We start from the raw sequence: 12,949 nt of genomic DNA, 5'->3' as shown, positions 1-12,949 counted from the left end.
GCTGGCCATAGTGCCATGAACTTGGCTGCTTCTGCTCCCCCCTGATGAGTCATCCCCCTCAACAGTACTCAAAGCGGTGTATCTGTTTTGCAAGGGGATGACCGCAGGGGATCCCTGCACTACCTTCCTTGCACTGCTCTTCCTGTTGGTCTTCCATTCCCTATCTGGCTGTGTACCCTTTACCTGCGGTAAGACCAACTCACTAAATGTGCTATTCATATTATTCTCAGCATCGTGCATGCTCCAGAGTGAATCCACCCGCAGCTCCAGTCCCGCACATGAAGTAGTCAAGGACACCGGAGACCATGACTTAACCCTTAGATACACTTAAATTGGCAACAGTGCTAAAAGTTACTTACTGATAGAGAAAAGGAAAAGAAAAACTACTCACCAATCACTTACCCCCTTGGCTGTGACGTGACATTTTGATTTCCTTCTACTTATTTTTTGCCTTCTCCCTGTAGCTGCACCGCCAGCTCTCTCCAACGCACCTCCCAACTGCTGATCTCGTGGCATTTATAGGCCTCTCGCCGACCCTCGCCTCAGCAACGCACCTCCCGACTGCTGATCTCGCGGCCTTTATCGGCCTCTCGCCAACCCCAGACTCTCGTCTCCATGATCAGATCAGCCATGATCTTATTGAATGGGGAACAGGCTCGAGGAGCCAAATGGTCTACTCCTGCTCCTATTTCTTACGTTCTGGACTGTTTCCCCTCCACTCCCAGTTTTCCCCACCAATTCTGGCTGCATTCAGTTCGACACTCACTGGTTCCCCTCCCTCTCCTCCCCTGAAGCTGCTGACTGTGGCTGGGATCAGTTCTACACCAACTGGTTCCCCTCCCCTGAAGATGCTGACTCTGGCCGATTTCAGTTCCAGACACTGACTTTATTCCTACACCAAGATGGCCGAGCATGCGCTGTACTACGCATGCAGAGTGCTGAACCTGCCTTCCTGTACCAATATGGCCACCATTAGCCTTGGCCTTTGACCGGGAGAAAACCCCAAAACTGCAACCACCGATATTCCAGTTGTTATTCCGGGCTTGCGGCGGGCACCGGTTTTTTATGAAGCCTCCCCGGCTCCCCACTGGTCTATTACTCCGTTCTGTCCCGCTGAAAAGGACAGTTCTGTGGAGCTTGTCCAAAACATATCTCCTCTGCCATTACACACACACCGCCTGCTCCAAAGCCAGCAAATGCCCACGCCTGCGCACTGAGCTCCTGTAGTCTGGGTGCGGCACATTCTCCCCCGCGGGGCATGCTGGGTATATAAGACCATGAGAAATTGGAGCAGGAGTGGGCCACCCGGACCCCCAAGCCTGCTCCCCATTCAATAAGATGTTGGCTGGTCTGATCATAGACTCAGCTCCACTTCCCTGCCCGGTCCCCAGAACCCTTTACTCCCTTATCGCTCAAAAATCTTTATCTCCGCCTTAAATATATTCAATGACCCAGCCTCCACTGCTCTCTGGAGCAGGGAATTCCACAGATTTACAACCCTCAGAGAAGAAATTCCTCCTTTTCTCAGTTTTAAATGGGCTGAGGAGAAAGGCTGCATTTGCGAATAGAACAGGATTTACTGTGATTGTATTGGGCACTGAACCATGTTCATTCTGGCAGCTCTTGTTTGTTTCTGATGATCTTAATAACCCCTATACCTGAGCTGGAGATTAATATTGTGTATAAATGTTGAATAAATTATCTTTGTTTCAAACACAGTTTGTCGAATATGTGATTCCTCCATGATCAGAGGAGACTAATTGATGTTCTGTTACCGACTGTTCCATTTTAGTGCTTTTTCTTAATCTAACTTATATCATTTCTCACCTAATTCACCTTTTATCACATCAAACCCCAAACTTGTTCCGTTTGAGTACATGAGTTGTGGTTGTAGAAGAGTTAACTGCACTGTCTCACTTTAAACTCAGCTGAAATCCTTTGAACCACCCCTTTCTTGAACTGTCTTGCATAAGATTTGAAATCCGTTACTTTCTGTATCAGTTAACCCATTTTTGGAACAGAGTTAATTTTAAAAACTCATCTACACATTTTGCATGTGATAGTCTGTGAAATGTTCTGATATTTGTAATTGTCATTGCCACAAACTCCATTCCCTAGCCACTGACTCCATCCCTCTCTCCAACTCTGTCTGATGCTGAACCAGACTGTTCACAACCTTGGTGTCATACTTGACCCTGAATAAGTTTTTGACCACATTTCCACCTCTAAGATCGCTCGTCTCCGATCTTGCCTCAGCTCATTCACTGCTGAAGCCCTCATCCATGCTTTTGTTACTTCTGGTCTTGAAAATTCCAATGCACTCCTCCCACGTTCTACCTTACATAAACTGGATTTGATCCAAAACTCAGCTGCCTGTGTCCTAACTCGCATCAAGTCTAGCTCACCCATCACCTCTGCTTGCTGACCGATATTGGCTTCTGGTTAAGCAACGCCTTGATTTTAAATTCTAATACTTATTTTCAAATCCCTCCATGGTCCCGCCCCTCACTTCTCTGTAAACTCCTCCAGCCCCACAACCGCTCACCCGCCCATGTGATATGTCTTCCTGAGCATCCCTGATTATAATTGTTCAACCATTGGTTGCTTTGGTGGCTGTGCCTTCTGTTGCCCAGGCCCCAAGTTCTGGAACACCCAGCCTAAACATTTCTGTCTAACCCGTGCTGTACCTGCCCTGGCAGTTTTTGATGGGATAGTCTAGAGCAAGTTTTTCTCTGTATCTACTCTGTGCTGTATCTTCCTTCGGAGTGAATGATGGGACAGTGCAGAGTGAGCTTTACTCAGTATCTAACCAGTGTTGTTCCTGCCCTGGGTGTGTTTGATGGGACAGTATAGAAACATAGAAAATAGGTGCAGGAGTAGGCCATTCGGTCCTGCAACGAGTGATCGGGGCAGAGGAGTGATGACAGTTCATGGCTGAGATTTAGTGCGATATCGTGATGGAGGTTCAGCGAATGTTTCGTGTGAAGGTGTGGTGGGAGATCGTAGTGGAGGTGTGACGAGTGTTTTTGTGGAGGAGGAGCAGAGAGGGATCGTGGTGGAGGTGTAGCGAATGTTTGTGGTGGAGGAGTGGTGAGAGATCGCGGCAGAGGTGCGACAATGAGGGTACAGGGCCAAAGGAGCCAAGGACCCAGGGGCAGCACGGGCCAGTCCACACTGCGATATGTGTGTGCACTAGGTCCGTGCAGCAAAACAAGTCTCCAGTAATCCTGGTTAACCCTCGCCACTGAATCAATGGCTGAGCTCTGTCAAGCCTGTCAAAATCCACACACAGGCATCTTCCACCCCGTCAATTGGAGTTCAGGACTGGAACATCGGGTCCTTCATTGAAACATCTGTGATCTCATGTGGAAGCAAGTCATCCTTGTTCGAGGGACCGGCAATGATGATCTAGCCCGTGCTTTACCTGCCTTGCGATTGAGCAGAACAGTGTAGAGGGAGCTTTACTCTGTATCTATCCCGTGCTGTAGTTTCCTCTGGCACTGACTCTCACTGGGGTACAGTTTCCCTGACACTGACACTTACTGGGGTACAGTACCTCCAGCACAGATCTACTGTATATTTAATTCATGCTATACCTACCATGGGAGTGTTTGATGGGACAGTGTAGAGAAGCTTTATTCTATATCTAACCAATGCAGTATCTACTCTGCAATGCTTGGGACTGGGTAGAGGCAGATATACTCCGTATCTAACCTGTGTTGTAGATACATAGAAACATAGAAAATAGGTGCAGGAGTAGGCCATTCGGCCCTTCGAGCCTCACCAACAATCAATAAGATCATGGCTGATGATTCACCTCAGTACCCCTTTCCTGCTTTCTCTCCATACCCCTTGATCCCTTTAGCCGTAAGGGCCATATCTAACTCCCTCTTGAATATATCTAACGAACTGGCATCAACAACTCTCTGTGGTAGAGAATTCCACAGGTTAACGACTCTGAGTGAAGAAATTTCTCCTCCTCTCGGTCCTAAATGGCTTACCCCTTATCCTTAGACTGTGACTCCCTGGTTCTGGACTTCCCCAACATCGGGAACATTCTTCCTGCATCTAACCTGTCCAGTCCCGTCAGAATTTTATGCGTTTCCATGAGATCCCCTCTCATGCTTCTAAACTCCAGTGAATACAGGCCCAGTCAATTCAATCTCTCCTCAAATGTTAGCCCTGCGATCCCAGGAATCAGTCTGGTGAACCTTTGCTACACTCCAACAGCAAGAACGTCCTTCATCACAGTAGGAGAACAAAACTGAACACAATATTCCAGGTGAGGCCTCACCAAGGCCCCATACAACTGCGGTAAGACCTCCCTGCTCCTACACTCAAATCCCCTAGCTATGAAGGCCAACATGCCATTTGCCTTCTTCACCACCTGCTGCACCTGCATGCCAACTTTCAATGACTGATGTACCATGACACCCAGGTCTCGTTGCACCTCCCCTTTTCCCAATCTGTTGCCATTCAGATAATATTCTGCCTTCGTGTTTTTGCCCCTAAAGTGGATAACCTCACATTTTTTCACATTGTACTGCATCTGCCCACTCACCTAACCTGTCCAAGTCAACCTGCAGCCTCCTCACAGCTCTCACTGCCACCCAGCTTAGTATTGTCTGCAAACTTGGAGATATTATACTCAATTCCTTCATCTAAATCATTGATGTATATTGTAAATAGCTGGGTCCCAGCACCGAGCCCTGCGGCAACCCACTAGTCACTGCCTGCCATTCTGAAAAGGACCCGTTTATCCCGACTCTCTGCTTCCTGTCTGCCAACCAGTTCTCTCTCCACATCAATACATTATCACCAATACCATGTGCATTAATTTTTCACACAATCTCTTGTGTGGGACCTTGTAAAAAGCCTTTTTAAAGTCCAAATACACCACATCCACTGGTTTTCCCTTGTCCACTCTACTAGTTACATCTGAAAAAATTCTAGAAGATTTGTCAAGCATGATTTCCCTTTCATAAATCCATGCTGACTTGGACCGATCCTGTCACTGCTTTCCAAATGCGCTGCTATTTCATCTTTAATAATTTATTCCTACATTTTCCCCACCTCCGATGTCAGGCTAACCAGTCTATAATTCCCCGTTTTCTCTCCCTCCTTTTTTAAAAAGTGGTGTTACATTAGCTACCCTCCGGTCCATAGGAACTGATTCAGAATCGATAGACTGTTGAAAAATGACCACCAATGGATCCACTATTTCTAGGGCCACTTCTTTAAATACTCTGGGATGCAGACTATCAGGCCTTGCCAATTTATCGGCCTTCAATCCCATCAATTCCCTAACACAATTTCCTGACTAATAAGGATTTCCTTCAGTTCCTCCTTCTCGATAGACCCTCAGTGCCCTAGTATTTCCGGAAGGTTATTTGTGTCTTCCTTAGTGTCTTTGTTCAATTGGTCTGCCATTTCTTTCACCTGATTCTGACTGCAAGGAACCTACGTTTGTCTTCACATCTCTATGGAAGCTTTTCCAGTCAGTTTTCTATGTTCCCAGCAAACTTCCTCTCATACTCTATTTCCCCCCTCCTAATTAAACCCTTTGTCCTCCTCTGCTGAATTCTAAATTTCTCCCAGTCCTCAGGTTTGCTGCTTTTTCTGGCAAATTTACATGCCTCTTCCTTGGATTTAACACTATCCATAATTTTCTTTGTTAGCCACGGTTGAGCCACCTTCCCATTTTATTTTTATTCCAGACAGGGATGTACAATTGTTGAAGTTCATCCACGTGCTCTTTATATGTCTGCCATTGCCTATCCACCATCAACCATTTAAGTATCATTCGCCAATCTGTTCCTGCCAATTCACATCTCATACCATCGAAGTTACCTTTCCTTAAGTTCAGAACCCTAGTCTCTGAATTAACTCTCCATCTTCATAAAGAGTTCTACCATATTATGGTCACTCTTCCCCCAGGGGTCTCGCACAACAAGATTTCTAATTAGTCCTTTCTCATTACACATCACCAGTCTAGGATGGCCAGCCTCTAGTTCGTTCCTCGACATATTGGTCTAGAACACCATCCCTGATACACTCCAGGAAATCCTCCTCCACCATATTGCTACCAATTTGTTAGCCCAATCTATATGTAGATTAATGTCGCCCATGATAACTGCTGTATCTTTATTGCACGCATCCCTAATTTATTGTTTGGTGCTGTCCCCAACCTCACTACTACTGCTTGGTGGTTTGTACACAACTCCCACTAGCGTTTTCTGCCCTTTGGTATTCCGTAGCTCGAACCATACAGATTCCAAATCATCCAAGCTAATGTCCTTCCTTACTATTGCATTAATTTCCTCTTTAACCAGCAACGCTACTCCAACTCCTTTTCCTTTCTGTCTATCCTTCCTGAATGTTGAATACCCCTGGATGTTGAGTTCCCAGCCTTGGTCACCCTGGAGCCATGTCTCCATAATCCCAATTATATCATATTCGTTAATAGCTGCCTGCACAGTTAATTCATCCACCTGATTATGAATATTCACATTGAGGCACAGAGCCTTTAGGCTTGTCTTTTTAACACACTTTGTTCCTTTAGAAATTTGCTGTAATGCGGCCCTTTTTGATTTTTACTTTGGGTTTCTCTGCCCTCCAGTTTTACTTTGCTTTTTCTATCTTTTGCTTCTGCCCCCATTTTACTTCCCTCTGTCTCCCTGCATATGTTCCCATCCCTCTGCCATATTAGTTTAACCACCCCCCCCCCCACCCCCAACAGCACTAGCAAACACTCCCCTTGGTCATTGGTTCCAGTCCTGCCAGGTGCAGACCATCCGGTTTGTACTGGTCCCACCTCCCCGAGTCACAGGAATTTGAATCCCTCCCTCCTGCACCACTCCTCAAGCCACATATTCATCTGAGCTATCCTGCTATTTCTACTCTGACTAGCACATGGCACTGGTAGCAATCCTGAGATTACTACCTTTGAGGTCCTGCTTTTTAATTTAACTTCTCAGTCCCTAAATTCAGCTAGTCGGACCTCATCCCGTTTTTTTTAACCGATATTGTTGGTACCTATATGCACCACGACAACTTGCTGTTCACCCTCCCCTTCCAAAATGTGCCACAGCCGCTCCGAGACATCCTTGACCCTTGTACCAGGGAAGGAATATGCCATCCTGAAGTCTCGATTACGGTTGCATAAATACCTATCTATTCCTCTTACAATAGAATCCCCTACCACTATACTTCTCCCCTCTTTTTCCTGCCCTCCTGTGCAGCAGATCCACCGTTGGTGTCATGAACTTGGCTGCTGCTACCCACACCCCACCCCCACCACCCCACGATGAGTCATCTCCCCAACAGCACCCAAGGCGGTGTATCTGTTTTGGAGGGGGATGACTGCAGGGAACCCCTGCACTACCTTCCTTCCGCTGCTCTGCCTGATGGTCACCCATTCCCTATCTGCCCGAATAACCTTTACCTGCGGTGTGACCAACTCACTAAATGTGCTATTCATGACAGCTTCAGCATCGCGGATGCTCCAGAGCGAATCCATGCGCAGCTCCAGTGCCGCAATGCGATCCGTCAGGAGGTGTAGCTGGATACACTTCCTGCACATGTAGTCATCAGGGACATTGGAAGCATCCATGACTTCCCACATAGCACAGGAGGAGCATAACATGGGTCTGGGCTATCCTGCCATGACTTAACCATTAGATTAACTTAATTTGGCAACAATGCAAAGCTTACCTACTGATAAAGAAATAAAAAAGAAAAAAAAAAGATTAAATACTCACCAATCCACCAGCCAATCACTTACCCACTTGGCTGTGACGTCACCCTTTGATTTCTTTCTACTTCTTTGTTTTACCTTCCGTCTCTGGACCAGCTCACTCCTCGGACTGCTGCCGCTCTCAGTCGCTGCCACCGCCCTTCATCCTCCTGCGTGTCTCCTCTCGTGATACTAGCCCCTCGGGCTGCTGCCGCTCTCAGTCGCTGCCACTGCGTGGCTCCTCTTGCGATGTTAGCCCCTCAGACTGCTGCCACTCTCAGTCGCTGCCACCGCCCTTCATCCTCCTCTCGCGATACTAGCCCCTCGGACTGCCGCCACTCTCAGTCGCTGCTGCCGCCCTTTATCCTACCATGCCGCTCCTTTCGCGATGCTGGCCCCTCGGACTGCTGTCACTCTCAGTCGCTGCTGCTGCCGCCGCCCTTCATCCTCCCACGCCGCTCCTATTGCCTGCCTTTGGAATGTCTGGCGAGACAGTGTTGAGGAAGCTTTACTCTGTGTATCTAAGCAAGGGAAATACATCCTTCCTTAGATAAGGAGACCAAAACTGTGCACGGTACTCCAGGTTTGGTAAGGGAGTAAAGGGTTCTGTCGAGCTGAGTCAATAATCAGACCACCCGTGATCTTATTGAATGGGGAGCAGGCTCGGGGGTCCGGGTAGCCCGCTCCTGCTTCTATTTCTCATGGTCTTATGTACCCAGCATGCCCCGCGGGGGAGAATGTGCCGCACCCAGACTACAGGAGCTCAGTGCGCAGGCGCAGACACTGGCTGGGTTTGGAGCATGCGCGGTGCGTGTAATGGCAGAGGAGACACATTTTGTACAGGCTCCTCGGAAGTGTCCTTTTCAGCGGGACGGAGTGGAGTAATGGACCAGCGGGGAGCCGGGGAGGCTTCATAAACAACCGGTGCTCGCCGGAAGCCCGGAATAATAACTGGAATATCGGCGGTTGTAGGTTCGGGGCTTTCTCCCGGTCACAGGCCCAGGCTAACGGCGGCCATTTTTGTACAGGAAGGCAGGGTCAGCGCCTCGCCATCTTGATTCAGTGAGTTGCACAGCGCATGCGTGGCCATCTTGGTGCAGGAACCAAATGAATGATGTCAGTTTCTGGAACTGAACTCAGCCAGAGTCAGCACCTTCAGGGGAGTGGAACCAGTGAGTGTAGAACTGTACCCAGCCTGAGTCAGCATCTTCAGGGGAGGAGAAAGGTGGAGGGGAGGGGAACCGGTATTGTAGAACTGATCCCAAATAGAGTCAGCATCTTTAGGGGAGGGGAACCAGTGAGTGTGGAACTGAACCCAGACAGAGTCGGCACTTTCAGGGGAGAAGAGAGAGGGGAACAAGTGAATGCAGAACTGAACCCAGCCAGAGACAGCATCTTTAGGGGAGGAGAGGGTAGCCAGTGAGTTTGGAACTGAACCCAGTCAGTCAGCACCTTCACGAAAGGAGAGGGAGGGGAACAAGTGAGTGCGGAATTGAGCACAGTCAAACTCAGCAACTTCAGAGGAGGAGAGAGCTGCGAGCGAAGGTAACCAGCGAGTCTATATATGAACCCAGGCAGAGTCAGGGTCTTCAGGGAAGGCGAGGGAGGGGAACCAGTGAGTGTAGAACTGAATACAGCCTGAGTCAGCAGCTTTAGGGGAGGAGAGAATTGTGAGGGAGGGGAACCAGTGAGTATAGAATTGAACCCAGACAGAGTCAGCACCTTTAGTGGAGGAGAGGGGAGCCAGTGAGCATGGAAGTGAAGCCAGCCACAGTCAGCACCTTAAGGGGATAAGAGGTAGAGGAAGCAGTGATTGTAGAACTGATCCCAGACAGAGTCAGCAGCTTTAGGGGTGAAGAGGAAGGGGAATCAGTGAGTGTAGAACTAAACCCAGCCAGAGTCAGCACCTTCAGGGGAGGGGAACCAGTGACTGTGGAACTGAACCCAGCCAGAGTCAGCATCTTCAGGGGAGGGGGATGGATTGGAACCAGTGAGTGCAAAACCGATTCCAGACAGAGTCAGCATCTTCAATGGAGGAGAGGGGAGCCAGTGCGTCTATATCTGAACCCAGCCAGAATCAGTACCGACAGGGAAGGAGCAGCAGGGGAACCAGTGAGTGTAGAACTGAACCCAGCCAGAGTCAGCATCTTGAGGGAAGCGAGTGAGTGTAGAACTGAACCCAGCCAGAGCCAACATCTTCAGGGGAGGAGAGGGAGGGGAACCAGTGAATGTAGAACTGAACCCAGCCAGAGCCAACATCTTCAGGGGAGGGATAGGGTGGGGAACCAGTGAGTCTGCACCTAGGCAGGACCGGAACCAATGTCCTAGGGGGAGTGTTTGCTAGTGCTGTTGGGGAGGAGTTAAACTAATATGGCAGGGGGATGGGAACCAATGCAGGGAGACAGAGGGAAACAAAAAGGAGACAAAAGCAAAAGACAGAAAGGAGATGAGTAAATGTGGAGGGCAGAGAAACCCAAGGCAAAAAACAAAAATGTCCACTGAATATAAAGGGGCTGCAGGAGGGGTCAAAACTAAAAGAATCATGGTTTAAAAACTAGTATTAAAACACTCTACCTGAACTCACGCAGCATTCGAAATAAAGTAAATGAGTTGACGGCACAAATCATTACAAATGGGTATGATTTGGTGGCCATTACAGAAACGTGCTTGCAGGGTGCCCAAGACTGGGAATTAATCATACAGGGGTATCTGATGATTCGGAAAGATAGACAAGAAGGGAAAGGAGGTGGGGTAGCTCTGTTAATAAAGGATGATATCAGGGCAGTTGTGAGAGACGATATTAGCTCCAATGAACAAAATGTTGAATCATTGTGGGTGAAGATTAGAGATAGTAAGGGGAAACATAGAAAATAGGTGCAGGAGCAGGCCATTCAGCCCTTCTAGCCTGCACCGCCATTCAATGAGTTCATGGCTGAACATGAAACTTCAGTACCCCCTTCCTGCTTTCACGCCATACCCCTTGATCCCCCGAGTAGTAAGGACTTCATCTAACTCCCTTTTGAATATATTTAGTGAATTGGCCTCAACTACTTCCTGTGGTAGAGAATTCCACAGGTTCACCACTCTCTGGGTGAAGAAGTTTCTCCTTATCTTGGTCCTAAAGGGCTTACCCCTTATCCTTAGACTGTGACCCCTGGTTCTGGACTTCCCCAACATTGGGAACATTCTTCCTGCATCCAACCTGTCCAAACCCGTCAGAATTTTAAATGTTTCTATGAGGTCCCCTCTCATTCTTCTGAACTCCAGTGAATACAAGCCCAGTTGATCCAGTCTTTCTTGATAGGTCAGTCCCACCATCCCGGGAATCAGTCTGGTGAATCTTCGCTGCACTCCCTCAATAGCAAGAATGTCCTTCCTCAAGTTAGGAGACCAAAACTGTACACAATACTCCAGGTGTGGCCTCACCAAGGCCCTGTACAACTGTAGCAACACCTCCCTGCCCCTGTACTCAAATCCCCTCGCTATGAAGGCCAACATGCCATTTGCTTTCTTAACCGCCTGCTGTACCTGCATGCCAACCTTCAATGACTGATGTACCATGACACCCAGGTCTGGTTGCACCTTCCCTTTTCCAAATCTGTCACCATTCGGATAATAGTCTGTCTCTCTGTTTTTACCACCAAAGTGGATAACCTCACATTTATCCACATTATACTTCATCTGCCACGCATTTGCCCACTCACCTAACCTATCCAAGTCACTCTGTAGCCTCATAGCATCCACCTCGCAGCTCACACTGCCACCCAACTTAGTGTCATCCGCAAATTTGGAGATACTACATTTAATCCCCTCGTCTAAATCATTAATGTACAATGTAAACAGCTGGGGCCCCAGCACAGAACCCTGCGGTACCCCACTAGTCACTGCCTGCCATTCCGAAAAGTACCCATTTACTCCTACTCTTTGCTTCCTGTCTGACAACCAGTTCTCAATCCACGTCAGCACACTACCCCCAATCCCATGTGCTTTAACTTTGCACATTAATCTCCTGTGTGGGACCTTGTCGAAAGCCTTCTGAAAGTCCAAATATACCACATCAACTGGTACTCCTATGTCCACTTTATTGGAAACATCCTCAAAAAATTCCAGAAGATTTGTCAAGCATGATCTCCCTTTTACAAATCCATGCTGACTTGGACCTATCATGTCACCATTTTCCAAATGCGCTGCTATGACATCCTTAATAATTGATTCCATCATTTTACCCACTACTGAGGTCAGGCTGACCGGTCTATAATTCCCTGCTTTCTCTCTCCCTCCTTTTTAAAAAAGTGGGGTTACATTGGCTACCCTCCACTCGATAGGAACTGATCCAGAGTCAATGGAATGTTGGAAAATGACTGTCAATGCATCCGCTATTTCCAAGGCCACCTCCTTAAGTACTCTGGGATGCAGTCCATCAGGCCCTGGGGATTTATCAGCCTTCAACCCCATCAATTTCCCCAACACAATTTCCCGACTAATAAAGATTTCCCTCAGTTCCTCCTCCTTACTAGACCCTCTGACCACTTTTATATCCGGAAGGTTGTTTGTGTCCTCCTTAGTGAATACTGAACCAAAGTACTTGTTCAATTGGTCTGCCATTTCTTTGTTCCCCGTTATGACTTCCCCTGATTCTGACTGCAGGGGACCTACGTTTGTCTTTACTAACCTTTTTCTCTTTACATATCTATAGAAACTTTTGCAATCCGCCTTAATGTTCCCTGCAAGCTTCTTCTCGTACTCCATTTTCCCTGCCCTAATCAAACCCTTTGTCCTCCTCTGCTGAGTTCTAAATTTCTCCCAATCCCCAGGTTCGCTGCTATTTCTGGCCAATTTGTATGCCACTTCCTTGGTTTTAATACTATCCCTGATTTCCCTTGATAGCCACGGTTGAGCCACCTTCCCTTTTTTATTTTTACGCCAGACAGGAATGTACAATTGTTGTAATTCATCCATGCGGTCTCTAAATGTCTGCCATTGCCCATCCACAGTCAACCCCTTAAGTATCATTAGCCAATCTATCTTAGCCAATTCATGCCTCATACCTTCAAAGTTAATCTTCTTTAAGTTCTGGACCATGGTCTCTGAATTAACTGTTTCATTCTCCATCCTAATGCAGAATTCCACCATATTATGGTCACTCTTCCCCAAGGGGCCTCGCACAATGAGATTGCTAATTAATCCTCTCTCATTACACAACACCCAGTCTAA

The 12,949-nt window shown here is 47.7% G+C and overlaps 2 protein-coding genes across 2 annotated transcripts in view; both read left to right on the top strand.

Annotated features, from left to right (window-relative positions):
* LOC139250065 (zinc finger protein 239-like) overlaps positions 1–12,949 on the top strand; it is a 141,064-nt gene that overhangs the window by 69,794 nt on the left and 58,321 nt on the right. The window lies entirely within an intron of this gene.
* Positions 8,564–12,949, top strand: part of LOC139250066 (gastrula zinc finger protein XlCGF7.1-like) — a 29,833-nt gene continuing 25,447 nt past the window's right edge. The window contains exon 1 of the mRNA XM_070872646.1: positions 8,564–8,797. The gene's annotated coding sequence lies outside the window, so the exon portion shown is untranslated. The remainder of the gene's footprint in view (positions 8,798–12,949) is intronic.

The sequence above is a fragment of the Pristiophorus japonicus genome, unplaced genomic scaffold, assembly GCF_044704955.1.
Source record: "Pristiophorus japonicus isolate sPriJap1 unplaced genomic scaffold, sPriJap1.hap1 HAP1_SCAFFOLD_343, whole genome shotgun sequence".
In the NCBI taxonomy this organism is placed as follows: domain Eukaryota; kingdom Metazoa; phylum Chordata; class Chondrichthyes; family Pristiophoridae; genus Pristiophorus; species Pristiophorus japonicus.
Note: the sequence above shows the minus strand (reverse complement) of the source record. Positions and strands in the feature narration are given on the sequence as shown.